Here is a 20,918-nt window from a genome sequence, read left to right as displayed (position 1 = left end):
CTAAAAATCACAGCCACCAGGAGGTGCTCTATCTTTTAACCCAAGATGGCCAACCTGGCCGGATTGCTCAGTGTCTGAGATCTGTTAAGAAATCACTGCATAACATGATACAGGGAGGCAAAAAGTGTGTGTCTTTTTAGGCCAAGATCACATACACACAAATATAACTTTAGGCTTTGCCAGAGCAGATTAGCAAATACTAACTACTATATAGTTAATCACAAAAATTAGATTACATGACTTGGCAGGGAGGATAGACTGCTGACAACTACTAACACTGTAAATGTTCCCTAAAGGATATATTCAAGTGCTTTGCACGCTCCAATTTTAAAGTAACCCCAACAATAGGTTTTCCCTTCACATCAAAACCAGGGCTGTTTTAAACAAGTTTATTACTGCTATCACAAATCCAATATACAAAACAGGATTTTAAATTTTTTCATGCATTCAAAACGAATTTTAGATCATTCTAATTCCATTGATGCTTGCTCTCGAACAATCAACAGTACCGCATGATCTAATCCGTGAAAGATACAGATCATTTCTCATCCTGAGCTGGTGGGTAAGGCAAACCTTCTGGATAAAGCACCACTGGCACACCATACAACTGCTCCTAGTTGATGTTTGAGACAGCTTTTCTAAGAAGAAGGTGTAAAGAACCACGCAGCAGGTGACACAGACAACCGAGGTATTTCATGTGGCCTGGACAAATCCAACTGAAGTGGAAAGGAAAACAATTTTATAACCTATTACTCTCACACCCTATTACTCCTATCTGGAAAGTATAAATAAGTCAAGAGGGAACCATTTAAGAAATATTAACTCTTTGGCAACACATTATGGGGTAACAGGATAGCAGGGGGAAAGAGTTATACTAATTACCTGTGATTAATATAGCGGCTTAATCTAAACAAGTTTATTTTTTCTTGATTATACAAAAAAAATGGCACTGTGTTAGAGTCATATCAAATTAGCGTTAGGTCTGAAAACAACATATCAAATTAGGGTTAGTTTGGAGACAGCTTGTTACCTGCAGCCCCCGGAGTTATTTTGTGCACTAGTTGCCACTAAGCTATTTAGAAATAGAAGTTATGAAGACTAAGTTGAAACCTAAATGAAATGAGAAGAGGCAGAAGTACTTCCTTTCACAGCCCGCTCCTGACTGTCTCTGTAGGAAGGACAAACAACAGTAGCCCTCCCCAGGAAAGGGGGATTAACTGCTCACTCAGGTGGGCACCCTACCAGTATTATACACGTGAAGAATCATCCCAGGTGAATGTCATCCCTGGTGGTTTTTGCTATCTACATGTGGTGGAGGATAGTTTTGCTGTTAATGCACTGGACTAGGATTCAGGAGATCTGGATCCAGTTACTAACTTTGTGACTTGCCCAAGGTCGCACACAGTCTGTAGCAATCTTGCAGCAGCTCAGTTCCTCCTCTCTCAAGTAGGGGATAGTAGTACTTACTTCTCTCTGACTTAGACTGTAAGCTCTTCAGGTTATGGACTGTTTTTTACACCGTGTATGTGGGGGGGGGGGAGCAAAAACGGGGATGAGGGTCTTATCTCAATTGCAAGCTATAGACTCTACTGTAATATAAATTAATATGGAATTAAGACTTCAGCAAGAAAGATAGAACAGCACTAGGCCACAGCGCAAGCGAAAGGACTGGCAGCTGCAACAGACTCATTAACCCGTTATGTGGGCCAGACACTGAAGGGGAGACAGTCTCTCACACTCATCACCTGCTAAGCACAAGTGACTGAAGTTCACAGCGATTCAAGACTCCGTACGGATCACGTGTGTTGACTCTTTGCTGGGATTAGATTCTATTCCTTAGAGGGGTTTATACAATGCTCATTACTGTAGTATCTGAGCACCTTCCAGTAGTGCATTCAGTAACGTGACTGCACATCGGTCACGTGTTTGTTCTCTCATCCTCTCCCCAGTGCAGTGAAGTGTTGTTTTGGGTAGGGTGGTGTGCGTGCAGTAAATGTACCTGTTGCTATGTGTATATGTTAGAGAAGGCAGAACTCCCTGGTAGTTCCTGGGGGAGTTCATTCCACAGTCTCAGACCAGAAAAGGGGTCTGGCTCCTGCACAGATGAGCTTTGCTGTTATTGTTGAGAGTTCTGTTGTGCCAGAGGAGCAAATTGTCAACTGTGGTCTTTGCTGCAGAGCTTTAAACAGTCTTTGAGCCCAAGACTTCTTGCACTAAAAGAAGGAGCATCTAGTGCTTGAGCTAAAGGAGAGAGGTTACAAGCTAGTATCTGTACCCCCCTCCCCCCCACACACATTCATGACTGGCTCACACGTGAGGTTAGTGTAAGGGGCACAAGAGTAATGTGGGTTACATTTATGTGGTATTGGGAATAGCACTAGGTTGGAAACAGTTTTCCTGTACTGTGAAAATTTTAATGATTTTAAATATATTTCCTCTTCTTCAGAGTGTTCCCCCCCCACACACACACAAAAAAAGGAGAGATTGATGCCCCAAACATAGCTGAAAGCCAAGTGATTAGGGCACTTGCTCTGCCTGACTCAGACCAAGAACTTTACCCTAAGTCTCCCACATCCCAGGTGAGTGTCCTAACCATAAGACTTTTGGCTATTCTCTCAAGAAATCCCTTCCTGGACCTGACAAAAAAGTTTAAACCAGTGCTTCTCTAATTTCAGTGCACCGAGAGCTCTTTCTGACAACAAAAGTTACTACGCAACCCCAGGAGGGGGGACCAAAGCCCGAGCCCCACTGCCCTGGGGGAGCAGGGCATGGGCGGGCACCCATCTGTATCATGAAGAGGTGATATGGACTCCAGCTGGAGTTGTGGGCTCTGGGATGGGGCTGGGGATGAGGGGTTTGGAATGCAGAACAGGTGTCAGGGCTGAGGAAGGGATATGGGGTGGGGTGTGGGCTCAGAGCTGGGCTGGGGGCTCAAGGAGGAAGTGAGAGAGGGGGTTCCAACCTGGGACAGGAGGTTCAGGGTGTGGGCTCCAGCCAGGCGGCACTTACCTCAGACGGCTCCTGGTTGGTGGTGCAGTGGACCTAAGGCAGGCTCACTGCTTGCCCTGGCTCCATGCTGCTCTCAGAAGTGGCTAGCATGTCTGGTCCCTAGGCAGAGGTGTGGCCAGGTGTCTCTGCATGGTGTGCATCGCCTGTGCTTGCAGGCACCGCCCTACTGCTCCCATTGGCCGTGGTTCCTGGTCAATAGGAGCTGTGGAGCTGGCAGCGGGAGCAGCACAGAGAGCTTCCCTGCACCTAGCAGCCACAGGGACATGCTGTCTGCTTCCGGGAGCAGCACGGAGCCAGGGAGCCTGCCTGAGCCCCACTGCGCTGCCGACTGGACTTTTAACAGCCTGGTCATTGGTGCTGACAAACTGCCTGGATCCCTTTTTGAGTGAGCATTCTGGTTGAGAACCAGATGCCTAGTAACCCTACCTAAAGATGAGACCTGGGCTTTGGCCCTGGGCCCCAGCAAATCTAACATCAGTCCTGGTGGCCTCATTAAAATGGGGTGGCAACCCACTTTGGAGTCCCAACCCACAGTTTGAGAACTGCTGGTTTAAACCAATACACGCCAGCAAAGCTATTTGGTTTGATGAATTTTCTGTTAAAAAAAGTTGCTGACCAGCTCTAACTGGGATACCCACAGACCAAGAAAGTAAGCAGGGAAAGCAGCAAGTTAGGAAGAAGAGGGAAAATGTAAGTGTGAACCTAATAGAATAATGGCAGAAATTACAGAGAAGGGAAACCCAATTAACATTTAAAGTTTTCTTTTATAAGAGAGAAAGATAAGAGTACAGAGTGAGATGAGGCCACCCAAGGTATACAGACTCCAAAGCAATATATAGTGCAACACTTTGTTTTCACTAAGATATTGAGCAAGCAGCCCACTCTAGTGCTGGATGCCAACCTTCCAAGAGAACAGACAAGCCATTAATCAGAATATTCTACAACAGATCACCTTCAGGTGATAAATGAACTGTGGGAGAAAAGGAATGAATATAAACTATCACTGTTTATCAGTTATGCAAAAGTTTTCCGCTCTACTTGGAAAAGTATCCTATAAATAGAGCTCTTCAGTTCCAAGACAGCTGCAGAGTTGTGTTTGGGTTTTGAAACTACAAAATGTTTTTTAAAAACCCCCACGATTTCAGAGGAAAAAAAAATCAAGACAGGAATAGAAGGCTGGCATCTTACCAAACTATTTCCAGTGAGCCTTAGATGCTACATATGGCATGAACAGTGGAATATATGATGGTGAGGACTGTGACGACAGTTCTGTACTAATAGTACATTTATCCTAATATGCACTTGTTCATAAGTTGTACATCGAGCTATTTTATAGCCACTTTTAGGTCATTAAAGCTGGTGAACATCTGTTCTTTATAGATCATGAAAAGAATTGTTCACAAGAGGTTATATAATAGCATTATAAGTGTACTAAGGCTGATATGTTCACTATGTACAATGGTGTGGTAATATCTGTATGTAGACATCCATTGAACACCAGTATAGTGGGCATACCTGATACAAATATTTATCTCTGAATACACCATACATAAATATATCAGATTAGAACCAAGCAAAAACATCTGAAGCATGTTCACAGCATATAACCAGAGCATACTAACGGCTATCTTAATTTTCAATTCTGGGCACTTCACTATATAAGTGACACTAACAAGTAGGAGAGCAACAAATATGACCAGGGGCTAGAGAAACTGATTTACATGGAAAGATTTTTAAAAAGTTGAATAGAGAGATTACTTAAGTGAAGAGTAAGGAGAGGTCACAATTACAATCAAACTCAAACCACTTTTTGATGTTCAGAAAAGTTTGGTTAAATGCCTCCTCACTCCTGTCGCCTTCATTTTGATGACCAAACCAAGTCTGCATTGCAAGTGAAGCCTGCGTCTTCCCCAGAGGCAATGACTCAAAGAAGGAACGAAAAGATGGAAAAAAATTTAGAGTGACTTCAGCTCTTCCCAAAACTAAATTGAGGCTTGCTAAATATCCAGCAGCTTTCCTTTGACAGAATTACATTTTCTCCTGAAAAAGTCTATAAGGTTTCTCTTCATTTACTCTGCATCTCATTCAGTTACTCATGATTAATTACGCAGACATCCTTTTAAACACTATGCTCTGGATTTATACACGCAGCAGAATGCAAACAGGAGAAAGATGGGTTCAAAAATTCTAACAATTGTGACCCTTGAATTTGGGATTTGTAGTGTTTTATTCCTATCATTTTTGTTCTTATTGTGTAATCTACCCAGTAAATTTTTCTGACTTTTATGTTATCTACTCATAACACACAATAGTAGCATTAGTATTGGGGAAAAAACGTAACGAGGCTTCCTTACTTTGACAGTCTCAAATAGATATTTAGCAATTGCCAAATATCTGTGCTGATGAGGAAAGCTGGTATTCTGTTATTTGAAACAGAAATAGCATCTGTATTTTCCACTCCCTCACATTTAAGAAGATATTTAGAAAATATGAAGTCACAAACCCACCCATACCTCCCCAAAGGAGAGCTCTAAAGCTGTTGAAATAAGAAAGACATATCCAGACTTAAATTCCTCCTGAATTATTCAAAATTGAAGGTCATGACTTAAATCACTAGGAAGGGAATTTTTCCTTATTTTGTAACTAAGGTCTGAGGGTTGCCCTCTTCCTCAGAAATCATGAGGTGACCATGAGTTCTATCTAACCAGACAGCCAACTGTATGAATTTGTAAGAACAGTTACCCATGTTCTATTAATTTACACAGACACTAATTTAAATAAATACATTCCAACATTAAATACATTCCTCAGATGGGTGAGCTCCCCTATTCACAAATAGAGCTGATGGTTGTAATGAACAACTGAGCAAGAATGTATGCTTCATCCCTCCAATTGCAGAAACTGAACCTAAGCCTTCTAAAAGGTCTGTGTTTGTCAGAAATGACTAGATAGGAAAGCAGAGGGCACAAATATCATTAATGGATTTCTGGTCAAAAGTAGACTTTACTAGCTCTTTAAGTGGACTGCTGTAAATATTATTCTAGAAAGGTTAGCAAGACCAACTACTGAAGAATGCTGAAAGCCCTGGATTTATCAATCCTAGTTTAGAGCACCTGGTAAGAACATAAGAATGGCCATACTGGGTCAGACTAAAGGTCCATCCAGCCGAGTATCCTGTCTGCCGACAGTGGCCAATGCCAGGTGTCCCAGAGGGAGTGAACCTAACAGGTAATGATCAAGTGATCTCTCTCCTGCCATCCAGCTCCACCCTCTGACAAACAGAGGCTAGGGACAGCATTCTTTACCCATCCCGGCTAATAGCCATTAATGGACTTAACCTCCATGAATTTATCTAGGTCTTTTTTAAACCCTGTTGTAGTCCTAGCCTTCACAACCTCCTCAGGCAAGGAGTTCCACAGGTTGACTGTACGTTGTGTGAAGAAGAACTTCCTTTTATTTGTTTTAAACCTGCTGCCCATTAATTTTGTTTGGTGGCCCCTAGTTCTTATATTATGCAAACAAGTAAATATCTTTTCCTTATTCACTTTCTCCACACCACTCATGATTTTCTATACCTCTATCATATCCCCCCTTAGTCTCCTCTTTTCCAAGCTGAAAAGTCCTAGCCTCTTTAATCTCTCCTTATATGGGACCCTTTCCAAACCCCTAATCATTTTAGTTGCCCTTTTCTAATGCCAGTATTATTTTTTTTTTTTTTGAGATGAGGGGACCATATCTGTATGCAGTATTCAAGATGTGGGCGTACCATGGATTTATATAAGGGCAATAAGATATTCTCTGTCTTATTCTCTATCTCTTTTTAAATGATTCCTAACATCCTGTTTGCTTTTTTGACTGCTGCTGCACACTGTGTGGACGTCTTCAGAGAACTATCCTCGATGACTCCAAGATCTCCTTCCTGATTAGTTGTAGCTAAATTAGCACCCCCATCATATTGTATGTATAGTTGGGGTTATTTTTTCTAATGTGCATTACTTTACATTTATCCACATGAAATTTCATTTTCCATTTTGTTGCCCAAATCACTTAGTTTTGTGAGATCTTTTTGAAGTTCTTCACAGTCTGCTTTGGTCCTAACTATCTTGAGCAGTTTAGTATCGTCTGCAAACTTAGCCACCTCACTGTTTACCCCTTTCTCCAGATCATTTATGAATAAGTTGAACAGGATTGGTCATCTGAGCCCCGTTTCTATAATTGTCCCCACTATGCATACTTAACTGCCTTCCAGCTTTTGGCAAATTCTTCAGACTATCAGAATTACCTGAAAAATCTGAGGACTTTCAGTGATAACATGTACACAGTTTCCTCAAGAGCAAAAGTGACTCTGCACAAACTAGAGAAGAGAGAGATGGGTTTTAACTCTGTACAATTTTCTAATGTACCCAGGGCTGTAGTAGCTAGCCACTGGTATCTAGTTCTGATCAAGTTTTTAAAAAAGCTTCTGAATTGCAAGATGCCTGGACTCTCTTCAAGTATGGCTTACATTGTTTTCCTGATTTGATGGTGGATTATTTCCCAGATGGTACAGAGAAATGAAGCCAGCTGAGAAAAAAACCCACAGACATTTCAAAGTCCTATTGTAGGCAGGCATGCAACTATGCTGCCATGTGATCTAGTCATTTACTAAATTAAGAATTCATTTTAAAAAAACAAACCAAAAAAACTAAAACACTTTGAAAATGTATTCTGTCAGAATAAGTCTCTCCTACTTCATAGCAATTCACTGACTAAATTTGACAGCTATGTAGTAAAATGCAACTCTAATATCTTCAGCATGTACTGGCAAGAGCTTCTGGTTCCTGCACCTAACTTACACACCAGTCAGTGCACTGGATTTCTGGAATACATGTTTTATACTACAGAACACAATTTCAGCCCCCTTCTCCATGAAGTAGTAGTTATAAAGTTGAAACATAAGAAGCAGTTGGGTACCGACTAGTACTACCTTAAATAATTTTTTATTTTTTTTTTTTTGTAAAAAGCAAAACGTATTCCACTTGGCCCTTTGTTCTGCTGCATGTCCCTTCTGCTCTGTTTATAGCCTCAGTAAAGCACAGGGCAGAGCTGGAAAAGTTCAGTTAAAAAAAAAAAAAACAACCACCACCACCACCTACTGAAAAGGTCATATCATAGGAAGCCAACAAAGTTTGCTAACTTATTGTTATGGAAAACATTGTAATGGGAACAGGAAGGGCTACACAATTTAACCCAAGCTAGGCAAAATGTCAAGACCTGTAAATTTGTGGTCATCAGACTGCCAAATTAAAACCCTACATAATGTAATGCTTCCTAACCGCTGATCAGAAGAATAGATAAACATTTCTAGCTGTTTTACCCTCCATCTTCCAGTCTTCTCAAGTTCTTCTACAAAGATAAAGCTAATCAGAGGCATGAAATGCTGAAGAGTGGATGGCTCAGCTGAATGCTATACAGAAACTTTCACCTGCAGGAAAGTAGATTGAATCTAGTAGTTTGAGGGTGACCAAGAGAGTAATTATTTACTGGTTGTTTGGTGACTGATTTAAAATGAGTTGATGGTCTCTGTTGTTAAGTCACTTTCTAGTAGAACTGTGGCCACATCCCTCACCCCCACAATCATGACAACAGGTAGATTCTTGACAGAGAGGAAGAGACCCTTGTGCAAATCTCTTTCCATCAAGTAGAGAGGGGAGCTGCATGAGGGTCTCCCATGTGCCAGGCAAGAACCCTAACTGCTGGACTAATGGTTATAAGAGAGGCCTCCTTCTCCATGTCCCCTCTTCCCCTACAGCCATTTTGCATGATATTAGGCATGATTACAAAATGGCTTAGGCACCTGATTTCAGGAGATGGTTCCCAGCTGCAGATCCCAGGCAGGGACAGGCACTGAACTCCCAGAGGGGAGCAGGGCTCAGGACAGATCACTCTCCTTAGTATCTGCTACTGGCTCATTTCAATGGTTCCCCACTCAGGTGTGTAGGAATGGGATCCACAAAAAGCTAGCACACTCTCTCTCCCCATACATTGTACAAGGAGCCTAAGCACTTAACCCTGGTCTTATTGATTCAGCTAGGCACCTAAAAGTTGGATGTTGCAAGGCCTAAATCTCTTTGTAGATAAGATATTTGCACAGCTTAGCTGAAGCCCTCTTTCATAATGACACTCAAAACCAGGTAATAACTGGCTGGTTCTACTAGAATCTGTTGCCCTTATTCACATTGACTAATATTTTACTCCACAGAGTCCTATTAGGGAGGAAAAAAATGTTAAGTATAGTGGAATCTAGGCTTAAGTTAAGTGGCATTAAACATGCTGCATTTGTGAATAAAGCCAGATTTTAGCATTTGTTCTCTGAAAAGTATTTAAATCACAGAAGTGTAGAACTTAGTGATGGAAGAGATTTATAGTACATCCATCCAACCCCCTACCAACACATTAGCTTTTTGCATTCACCTCTTATTATTGGCTAACCTGTCCAGTAGTTGGGAGTAACAGACCTTCAGTATTCTATGAGTTGCTAGTGTTCTTCCAGCACAGAAACTAAATCAGGAACCAACATCAGGGTTAACAGATTGCAACCTGGCCCCCAGTTATGTCTTTAGAGTAACCTTACACTTTGAAGTACAATGGGAAGCAAGCTCTAGTATAACAAGTATGGAAATCTTTTCTTTATTAAACCTTTTGGCTTTAAGTTTCTAGATACAATACTTTGTGGTGGTTGGGATATAAGTAAACACCAGGACTTTCATGCACAGTCTACATTACAAGAGTCCCTGGAATCCTGAGTTTAGTATTAAGATGTTTACTATTCTATTAGGAATGTTCATATTCTGAGTATACTGAATTTTATCTATAGCTAGAATTGTCACTAGAATATATAGTGCACCTCTGTAGTATTTTTAAGAATACATGCCTTAAACACTAGTTAGGCAAGAGTGCAGAAAGTGAGTTAGAGAAAACACTTGCACACAAATGTTGTATGTTTACTGATGGAAGTTACGCATGGAGCTTAGGAAGGATTAGACAAGGGGATGTTCATATTTTAGATTACTGTACAAAATATGGGACTCACACTAATGCATGGGATTTAGTCAATGTATTTATATACCAGTGGATTACTGGCCTTTCACATGTCCAGCCCTTACCTGGGCTCACCCTCCAGCTTTTAATAGCACCAGCTGCCAGACTGAAAAATATAATGGCATTGCTACTTACTGTAGTGCAGAAATCCTGGCCCTGTCACTAGTGTTATTCCAGTCTACATCCCCTCTCCTTTACAAGGCTGCAAGTCCAAGTAAGGTTGCCTACATTTTCCCCACAACTCCAGGGTCAGGTCTCAGGTGTCTGCATCTACAGAATTCCAGTATTTTCATGCTTTTCCAATTGCTATTCAAAGAGAAGGAAAATTTCCCTACTTCACAAGTCCCAGATTTCTCCTTTTGTCTAGATTTCAGCTGGTGCAATAACCACACACTGCTCAAGCCCTGGCTGTAGGGGTAGAGATTAATTGTTCTAATCAGTCATCCCCAGGATGACCCAATTAAGTGTAATTAGCTACTCCCTTTACTCCTTTCTTGGTCTATTCCCTTCTCCCTACCACAGGTATTTTACATTTGCATTTTTAACCTAGCTACTGAACCCCTCTTAAAAATTGGCCTTTCAACCCCAGGCTTTTAATAATTAGGGAAACCATAGATTGCTAATAAAACCTAGGCTTCTCTTAAAAAAAATAAATCACACTGATGGAAAAACAGCTATGTCATAGGTACATCATGAATGGGCTGCAAAACTGTTCCCCATGTGTGGAAAATTTTAGATTCCTTTCATGTATACTTGAGGAATCCTCAAATTAGTCTCCTTCATCTTAATCCGAGTCTCCTTGAGGAAGATTTGCAGTTTGAGAAGCAATGTACCAGGGAAAGAGAGAGGGAGAGAGATCCCTTTTACTCTGATTTATTTTACACATCTCTCTCTCTTCCTGCCCGCCCCCCAACACTGTGCTGGGCAACTGGCAGTAACACAGCTCTGTTTTCTTTCTATCTACTAATCACTCTGACACACCAGTCAGACACACACTCTAGAAGGATAAACTTCTTCCCCGTTGGCATTTCAGGTGTTGCAGTGTTTGTGTAGCAAGAGATTTTCGATTCACTGGAAAAGAGGCTCAATGCTGTGCACTTAGCAAAATTCCAGCCTAGCAGCGTGGACAGATAGTGAGAGACTTTTCTGTGAAGTAGGGTTGCCAACTTTCTAATCGCACAAAACCGAACACCCCTGCCCCACCCGCTTCCTTGAGGCCCCACCCCTACTCACTCCATCACCCCTCCCACCATTGCTCGCTCGCCCACCCCCACTCTCACTGGGCTGGGGCAGGAGGTTCAACGTGGGAGGGCTCGGGCTGTGGGAGCATGGTCCAGGGTGGGGCCAGAAATGAGGGGTTCAGGGTGAAGGAGGGGGCTCTGGGGCCGAGGGATTCGGAATGTGGGAGTGGGCTTGGGGCTTGGGAGGGGGTGTGGGTTCTGGGCTGGGGCCAGGGATGAGGGTTTGGGGTGCAGGAGGGGGCTCAGGGCTTGGGTGCAGGCTCTGTGAGAGAGTTAGGGTGCGGGGGGGTGAAAGGCTGGGGGAGGGGGTACAGGTCTGGGGGAGGAGGTTGAGGGGGCAAGCTCTGGGAGGGAGTTCCAACCTGGGGCAGGGGGTTGGGGTGCGGGAGGGGCATCAGGGTGCAGTCTCCAGCCAGGCAGCACTTACCTCAGGCAGCTCCCGGCTGGTGGCGCAGCAGGGCTAAAGTAGGCTCTCTACTTGCCCTGGCTCTGCGCAGCTCCTGGAAGTGGCTATCATGTCCCTGCGGCCCGTAGGTGGAGGGGCCAGGTGGTTCTGTGCCATGTGCTGCCTGTGCCCACAGGCGGGTCCCTGCAGCTCCTGTTGGCTGCAGTTCCTGGCCAATGGGAGCTTCAGATTTAGCACTGGGGGCTTCCCTAATCGCCCCTCCATCTAGGGGCCACAGGGACATGCTGGCCACTTCCGGAAGCTGCACGGCACCAGGGAGCCTGCCTTAGCCTTGCTGTGCTGCTGACTGGACTTTTAACGGCCCGTCAGTGGTGCTGACCGAAGCCGCCTGGATCCCCAGACACCTGGCAACCCTACTGTCAAGGAAGAACCCATTTTATTCTAATAGAAAGTAGTATTTTTTTCCAGTTATAGATGCAACAGCTCCATGGAATTAAGCAGCCTACCTAAGAGGAACTCTGCGAGCAGCTTCAAGTGGAGGGGCTTTAGAGAAATAGTCACTAAATTATTTAGGTGAACAGATATTAATTAGGAATGTGAACAATTAAAAAGAAAAAAAAACCCAAAGCCTACACAGACATGTGACTGTAAGCGCCTCAGGGCAGGGAGTACGGTTTGCTACATATGCTCAGTGCCTAGCACAATGGGACGTTCATTCCTGATTGGAGCTGGCTAGTAGGCGCTACCTCAGTATAAATGGTTAATAAATGACAGGTTATGTCAGTGTTAGCGTACTAGACGTCGCTTTCAGAAAAAGATTTTCGTGCTCCTGGAAGGAATGGGATGGATAGCATTAACAAATCTATTAACAGGATGCGAACAGTAAAGGCTATGGCAGAAGTCTCTCCACGGTGCTCCACTAAAAAGTGCAGCCTGTCACACTTCGGGCAGCACCTACATTATAGAGTAATTTGTGGAATGGGGAAGGGAGAAGAGCAAAGCAGAGGAGATGACCTGTAAAGGGAGGCCTGGTGTAACCCCTTTTGAGATACTTACCTGTAAGAAATGCTCAGATCATGTCTTCCACAGTGATTAGCAATTTTTCATACCATGTAAGAAGCCTGAGTGTTATTTGCTTACCCACTGGCAAGAAGACAGCTATTTGCCTACAGCCATCTTTTTTTTAATTTAAGAGAAAAGACCCTCGTCCACTGGATTATAACAAAAATATTAAGACCCACTCAAAAAAAAAAAAAGCTACATTTAAAAATTTTGTCTATTTGTCCTCTCCCCCGCATCTGTGCCAGATGTTGGCCCTTGTTTATTGTTGGGTTGGCTCTTATGCAGATATAATCCTTTAAGTGAATGGAGTCCGCACATAAATCCAAAGAGAAACTACACACTCATTTTAAGGTATTATCCCACATGATTTCTGGCTTTATTAATAAAATGTAATCTCAAAAATGAAACCCAGGCTTGGTTACTCCAGGATTCCTTTGCTCGGATAAATCTAGCTCTTTGCTTCTAGAACAGAATTAAATGGTCTTCAGGAGCCTAAAGATGCAGATAAGCACCTAGTGGGATTTTCAGGAACATTTATGCCTAACTCCCTTTGAAATAAATGAATTAGACATCTAGGCACTTCTGAAAAAAAATGCACTAGATGCTGAGCTGCATCTTTAAGAATCTGGCCCACAACCCCTCTACCAGAGACTTAATTACCTACTCCTGGGGGAATTCTGCATCACTGCTCATGCGCAGAATTGATGTCCCCTGCAGATTTCTTTGCTTCCACACAGAAAAATGACTTTCTGATGGGGAAGCAAAGGGAAGCCACAAGAGCGGTTATATGACTCTCCCCAGCAGTATGTTTTGGGTGCCCAGGGCAGCTGGCAGAGAGGTAAATCACTGTGGGGCAGGGGATGAGACTGGGGAAGACCTGGATGATGGCTCCTACCCTGCAGTGGGCTCAGCTGCTAGTCCCAGCTGGGCTGGGGAGGATGGGACTTCCCCTTCCCTTGCATGGCATCTGGGGCCAGGTCAGACCCATCCCCAGATTTCTCACCCAACTGCAGGAAGCTCTGCAAACTCTTCCCCCCACCCATCGCTCCTCAGCTGCAGGGCACGGGATCCCTATACAGGGAGCTGCTTGCTCATCTGCCCAACTCACATGCATCCAGATCCCCTCATACCCAGACCCTCCCATAGAGTCTCACCCCACCATGCACTCAGAACTCCTCTGGTGAGCCCCACTCCCACTGCACCTGGACCACCCGAGCCACCCGAACCCAGAGTCCCACCCCACTGAGCCCCAACCAGATGCACCTGGATCCCCACCTCACTAAGCCCCACTTCTCAACATCTTGACCCCCTCACTAAGCCCCCCAACACCCAGACCCCCCTGCCAAGCTCTATCCCCTGATACCCAGACCCCCCTGCTGAACCCAAACTATCTTCACCTGAACCCCCTCGGCCCGTGACGCTTCCTGCAGCCCCCATTGGCCTGGAGTGGCGAACCGCGGCCAGCGGGAGCTGCGATCGGCCGAACCTGCGGACGCGGCAGGTTAACACACTGGCCCAGCCCACCAGGGGCTTTCCCTGAACAAGCAGCGGCCCTCGTTTGAGAACCACTTTCGCAGAGCTAACTGTCTTGCTGAAGTTTACAAATAAGTGATGGTTTGCTTTTCACAGTACTGTAATCATTAAAAGAGACAAAACACAGAGTGCATTGAGGTAATGACACTTGGCAGAACTACAAAGCAGCAAAACTGTCTCTGAAATACAGCTAGTGCATTATAGCATTAACAGTTAGGGCCAACAACAATTTCCAGCTTCTTTACACAGTGTTTCTTCTCCAACTCCTCCCCCTGCATGTCCAAACTATGTTTATATTCTTCATTTTTACATCTGGCTCATTTGTCTGAACCTTTAATAGCTGTTGTTTTCAGTAGAAAGCAATGCTATAGTGTAGGCCTATACTATACTTTGGGTGAAGGCAGCTTTTTAAATAGAAACAATCCCTGGTCAACAAGGCCCTCCGAGTTTAGTCACAAGTTTATAACGCACAGTGTTTGTCTACTCAGCTGCATAGCTGGCAAATAATCCATACTTCCATATGCATCAAGAGACACAGGGGCTACAGAAGTCATAATTTGAAAAAAATCGTAATACACTCATGTGTCTCTATGAGCCTTAAATATTGTGTTAAGAGCAGGAACATAAGCAAATGGAGGGAAAGTTGAAAGAGTTAGGTTTCCATGCTATTGTGTATTTTGAAGATTTGTTTTAAATGTTGTGTTCTGGTGGCAGCAGTACTGAGTGAGAGTAATGGTACCTTCAGGCAATTAACCCCAACCTCTCTCTGTTTCCCGCTACCCCCACATTAAAGCATTCTACTCAAAGAACTTCTGTTTGTTAAAACTCAAGCAGAACAAATGTCAGATCATCCTAAAAAAACCTGTATTTTCAAATCTCTTTTCTAGGTTTAGGTATATTTAATCCCACCTCAGCATGGACTAGATGGCTTCCTGAGGCCCCTCCAGACATACATTTTATGCTTCTACTCCAAATCCATGAAGACTATCAGTTAATGCACCATGTCAGGTGAAGTGGTGCTTTATTTAAGTATATACAATCCCCATGTATTCTTAACAGCAGTGGGAAAAAAAAAGAAAAAATTTAAAAACAAACAAACAAGGCAATACACACAGGCTTTGTTACCAAGAGCCAATAGTTTGATGCTAGCCAATAGTTTAGATCAGGGATCGGCAACCTTTGGCATGCGTCCCACCAGGGTAAGGCCCCTGGCGGGCCAGGCCAGTTTGTTTACCTGCTGCGTCTGCAGGTTTGGCCAATTGTGGCTCCCACTGGCTGCGGTTCGGCGCTCCAGGCCAATGGGGGCTGTGGGAAGCAGCGGCCAGCACATCCCTCGGTCCCCGACCTTTCCCGCAACGCCAATTGGCCTAGAACAGTGAACTGCGGCCAGTGGGAGCTGCGATCGGCCAAACCTGTGGATGTGGCAGGTAAACTAACCGGCACGGCCTGCCAGAGGGCTTACCCTGGCGGGCTGTGTGCCAAAGGTTGCTGATCTCTGTACATAGCTTCTGTGGTAATATCCTCTTCCCAGCCAAATGGGAGCAATAATACTGTGAGGTATCTACAAGTTTTTATCCTAAGTTTATTGATCTTCCTTTTGCAAGTCCAATTCATATCTGCAAAAGAGGGACTGCCAAATTGATGGGTGAAGAAAAAAAAAGCAGGGGACATTTGCAAACACAAATGTTAGTAGTTCCAGAAGGTGCCTTCCAGGTAATAAGATGGATAACTACTAAGATCCTTGCATAATGGCAGGTTTCAGAGTAGCAGCCATGTTAGTCTGTATTCGCAAAAAGAAAAGGAGTACTGAATGCATCCAATGAAGTAAGCTGTAGCTCACGAAAGCTTAAGCTCAAATAAATTTGTTAGTCTCTAAGGTGCCACAAGTACTCCTTTTCTTTTTACTAAAATTCTGCACCCATTATATATCTGTGGGTTTAAAGACACAGGAAAAAGCCCCAAAAGTGAGTCAATGTTTCTAGCAGGTGTAAGTTGCACCTGCAATACGGATTGTGGGCCAAAGCCCACCTGAAATATGTACTCAATTATTTCTAACAAAGACCAACTCCAGCCAGCGAGGCACATTTCTAAGCCTGAAAATGAAATGCAGGTCTACAAAGGTATTAACTGATTTTGGAGCGAAGAATTGAGAGTCATCTTCAACCCTATCACAATCACCTCTTCATTTAATTCTTGAGTCTGCTGAAAGAAATCATGCCTGAAGATGAATGTAGGGGGGAACAGAGGGTAGACTGGTGAGGAAGGGCAGCAAAAGCTTTGTGGGCAGACAGTTTGTAACCCTTGCCCTAAGATGGCTAGAGAGCTCTGTCTTTAAAGTCCTATTGTGATACTGCACACTATTACCCCAAACAATGCTCTGCTCCTTAGCTGTGCTTATGCAGAAGTAGGCAGAGACTTGCAACTGTCATTATCACCTAGGGAATCATGTTTGCCTTGTGATTCACTATATTGCAGGGTCTATACTTAATGGTTCCAGTATGAACCTTCAACATAGATGTAAAGCACTAAGTATTAGAATATCTTATTTGCTACTTCATTCCTGCATGTAATTCCCTTTAGATGGGGAACCAAGTTAGATTAGGATTCAAACTATCAGTCTCCAAGAGCACAGTTCAAGCATTCTGAGGGTCATGATTATAAAATGTAATGATGCATTACCTGTACTCTGAAAGCAAAGAAACTGCAACAGAAGAGATTGGTGGTAACAGTGAATACATTTCTGTTGAAAATAAGTATGGGAAGGGACATTCAGGTTCAGTATCTTAGTTCACAAGGACTTTGTTACAGTTCACTGATCTACTGAATCTATTTTTAATTAAAACTCTTTGCTACCCAAATCTTAGACTAATCCCTGAGAATTATAGCTGCCAAAACAAACAAGAGAAGAGAAAAGTTATGCTGATCGATGTCCCTGGAGAACAAATCTGGGTTTTCAGGTTATCACATTAGCTTTGGAAAGGAGGATTAATATACAGGTGGGCATTCAAGATTGTTCAACCCTGGAATAAGGTAACTGAAGACTGAGGGTGTCTAAGTTATCTTGATTTCCATCAACTATTGCAGTCAGATTAATTGAGCACTCTTGTGGCAGGTTCAGAAGTTAGGGATATGTGTAACAAAATGATTTTAAAAAAAAGTTAGAAAAATCTATACTTCAGATCTTGAAAATGGACATCAAAACAATCCAAAACACTTAAAGCAGGATTTCTGGCATTGGGGAACAGTGTTTTGGTTAATTGGACTTTGCATATAAGTGGGCAGAGGCCTGGACATTTCTGAACAGTCACTGCCTTGCTAGTTGGCCAGTCATCTTGCAATCTGAACAAAACTAGATAGCCACAAAGGGAATGAGCAAATGTCCTCTCCTTTGAAACTATTTTACACACAGAAGAGCCTTTCATTACCATCATGATTACTAAGCAGTTTAGTTTCTTCCCTAGATCCCCTCAGTGAAAGATTGGGGAAAGATTGCTTTAATGGATAACCGCATGGTAAATGTTCATTCAGAAGACACTGACATCCAGGAGGAAGAAAGGAGAAACATCCAGCTGTGTGTTTTGCCTTTTTTCTGTATACTTCAGTTTAAGAACTCCCCCGGTACGTAGAGCTAAACAGCCATTTTGTTCTCAGAATTGATATAGCCCGCAGCAGAGCAGGCACAGACTCGTTTTCAATTATAGTGCCCAAAAAGAAAAGTAAAATCTCCTTCATTTAAATAATGATTCCAGACATGTTTTGCTTCTTGCACATAGGAGTGATTTGTGGTGTCTCTCTCTTCTGTTGTAATTCTGGATAACTATATGGACTCTATATTGGCATAACTTTGGAGTCCATCGACTCTGGTTTAAATCAGCAGAGCTCTATTGATTTGAATGGAGCTATGCCTATTTATAACCAGCAGAGTATCTGGATCATTCCCAGATGCGTTGGGTCTTATCCCTTGAGGAGAATACAAGAAAGTGCAGGAAGCAGAGAAATGAGGTTGGATACCACTTGTTACTTTTTTATAAACCTTACTTTCATGATTCAGCATTTGTTAGATAAATATTTTCTACTAATAAAAGAGGTGGCAGTGGGGGTTTAACAGTAGGGTAACGAACCCGCATTAACTAGCTCACTGTAAAACCCTAGTGGGGACAAGGCACCTGTAGTTTTCCCATGAGGAAAACTATGCAAGGTGAACCACAAATGGGGTATGATATTGACCTCATTAACTGGGAATTGGTCCTGCTTCGAGCAGGGGGTTGGACTGGATGACCTTCTGGGGTCCCTTCCAACCCTGATATTCTATGATTCTAAGGCTCCAGGTACCTTGTCTCCACTAGGATTTCCCAGTAGAATAGTTAATTCACATTAGTTGCCCTATGTAAAAAATGCAGCTTTTTCTGGCACTGAAAACCTAGCCTATGAAATTTTCCTCCTCAAGTAGCCTGAATGACCTCACTGCCTGCAGGTTCAACTGAGAGACCTACTTTTCTGCTGTAGCTTTCCAAAATAGAGCAATACATGATTTAAAAAAAGCAGTCCTAATACAAAACACCTTCTCTGCCATTATATAGTGAGTTGAGGAAAAGAGCAGTATTCTGTGATAAAACTACCTGCTTCAATTCTCCCCAAGGTGAGAAGATAGAGCATTGAGGAATGCAGGGTAGACAGACAATGGCTGCTCCAGGGAGAATAGCACAGAGTTGCTCTGTGCTCCTTGATCAGTCAACTATTTGGGCAAAACCTGTGCTGACTAAAATAACTTTGATCTTTCTGTAAGCTCAGGTGAACCACCTTTAAGCTTGTCCAGTAAGCTCTCTGCTCATCTTGAGTCTGTCTATATTTATTAGACTTGTAGCAAATTGGCAGCTTAAAACACAAATCACTGCAAATCTTGCCACTGAGATAAGAAACAGAAATATTTCAGAGTGTGGGAGCCAGAGGAGCTGCTGAAATGAAACATGTCCCTGTATTGGGATCTTGCTATCAGCAGGGATGTTTTGGGGGCAGGGGAGGGACAGGGGGAGCTGGCAAAATGAGCCTGAGACCAAGTTAGTTTTATTAGTGAGAGAGGTGGGGAAGAAATCTTGGGCATGTAAAGAAAAGAACAGAGCACTAGTACATTGCTTTTATTGATCTCTCCACTAGCTTTAAGCAATCTTGTTTAAAGCTGAGTCTCATAAAAGGTTGAGAAAACCCTGGCTCAGATTCTGGAAAGCAGCACAGTGATCAGGGCCATACCATTTGCAACTATTAGTGCTGAAGCCTGCAATAGCCAATCATGGAAGGATTACCTCAGTGTAGGGGGATATTCTGGCAGTGGGGAGCCAATGTAGGTGCTCCTATTCCACCTCCCTCCTGCTACTGGGGTGGAGGTCTTGATCAAGGGAAGGTCTCCTCAATGCCCCACTGATCTACAGCTGTCATATCAGCCTCTTGGGGCCATTGGCAGCTGGCATAATTAAGTTACTGGGGAGGAATGGCCCAGCATACAGATGGCTTGGGGAGCAGGGAAGGGAAGGACACCTTTGCTCCTCTTCTTCTTGGTTTCTCTTTGTGCTTCTAAGCATGTACCCTCACCTCTGGGGTGTGCCCCCACCCCATTCCTGGAAGCATCACTGCAAGTAACTTTACCTCATATCCATTTCCCCCTCTCCCCCGCCCCCCAAACAGCCACTTCCTTGGCTCCTGCAATGGCCAATCCCAGGCAGCATCTTGACTCCCTCTCCAAGTCTTATGTGAATTGGGCAGAGGGGTGAGCCACAGAACGGTTCACTCCCCTTCTGAGGTAACTAAAATTCCAATTTAAAGTTCAGTGTCCAAACATGTAGTTCTTTTGCCCCTCAGGCCTGACTGAAGTCCTCTCCTTGGCCCCCTGCAGAGATTCTCTTGAACCACTGCTTCCCCAGAAATATTCCCCCATTGCTTCCCTTCACCAGGGACCCCCACACTTCACCTCTGGGGATCTCCCAGCTCCTTGTAGGCCCTATCTAAGGGTTCCTCCGTAGGAGCCTACTCCGCTCTCTGTAAGTGCCTCAGCCTGACTGCCTCAGGCTCTTCATGGAAGGGAACATCCCTTGTTTCTCTTTCCAGAGTATTTCTTCTTCTCCTGTGGTCCCAGCTCTATTTAAGTAATGCTCTCCCTGCTTTAACACAACATCTAGGGGTGTCATAAATATAAAGGGAAGGGTAAACACCTTTAAATCTCTCCTGGCCAGAGGAAAAACCCTTTCACCTGTAAAGGGTTAAGAAGCTAGGATAACCTCACTGGCACCTGACCAAAAGGACCAATGAGGAGACAAGATACTTTCAAAGCTGGGAGGGAAGGGGGAACAAAGGGTTCTCTCTGTCTGTGTGTTGCTTTTGCTGGGACCAGAGCAGGAATGCAGGTCAGAACTCCTGTAAAGGGCTAATAAGCAATCTAGTTAGATATGCGTTAGATTCTGTTTTGTTTAAATGGCTGAGAAAATAAGTTGTGCTGAATGGAATGTATATTCCTGTTTTTGTGTCTTTTTGTAACTTAAGGTTTTGCCTAGAGGGATTCTCTATGTTTTGAATCTGATTACCCTGTAAGGTATTTA

At 43.6% G+C, this 20,918-nt stretch overlaps 1 long non-coding RNA gene across 2 annotated transcripts; it reads right to left on the bottom strand.

Moving 5' to 3' along the window:
* Nucleotides 1–376: 376 nt before the first annotated feature.
* LOC122465988 lies at nucleotides 377–10,591 on the bottom strand. Of its 2 annotated transcripts, none has more exons than XR_006291165.1 (3): nucleotides 10,225–10,418; nucleotides 9,481–9,549; nucleotides 377–716 (listed from the first exon to the last, which is right to left on the bottom strand). It is a non-coding gene; the product is annotated as an uncharacterized LOC122465988 (long non-coding RNA). The 2 variants fall into 2 exon arrangements; XR_006291164.1 differs by lacking the exon at nucleotides 10,225–10,418 and adding an exon at nucleotides 10,425–10,591 and having other exon boundaries at nucleotides 378–716.
* Between the last annotated feature and the right edge of the window lie 10,327 nt (nucleotides 10,592–20,918).

The sequence above is a fragment of the Chelonia mydas genome, chromosome 5 (genome assembly GCF_015237465.2).
Source record: "Chelonia mydas isolate rCheMyd1 chromosome 5, rCheMyd1.pri.v2, whole genome shotgun sequence".
NCBI classification, from domain to species: Eukaryota; Metazoa; Chordata; order Testudines; family Cheloniidae; genus Chelonia; species Chelonia mydas.
This window is presented reverse-complemented; position numbering and strand designations above follow the sequence as displayed.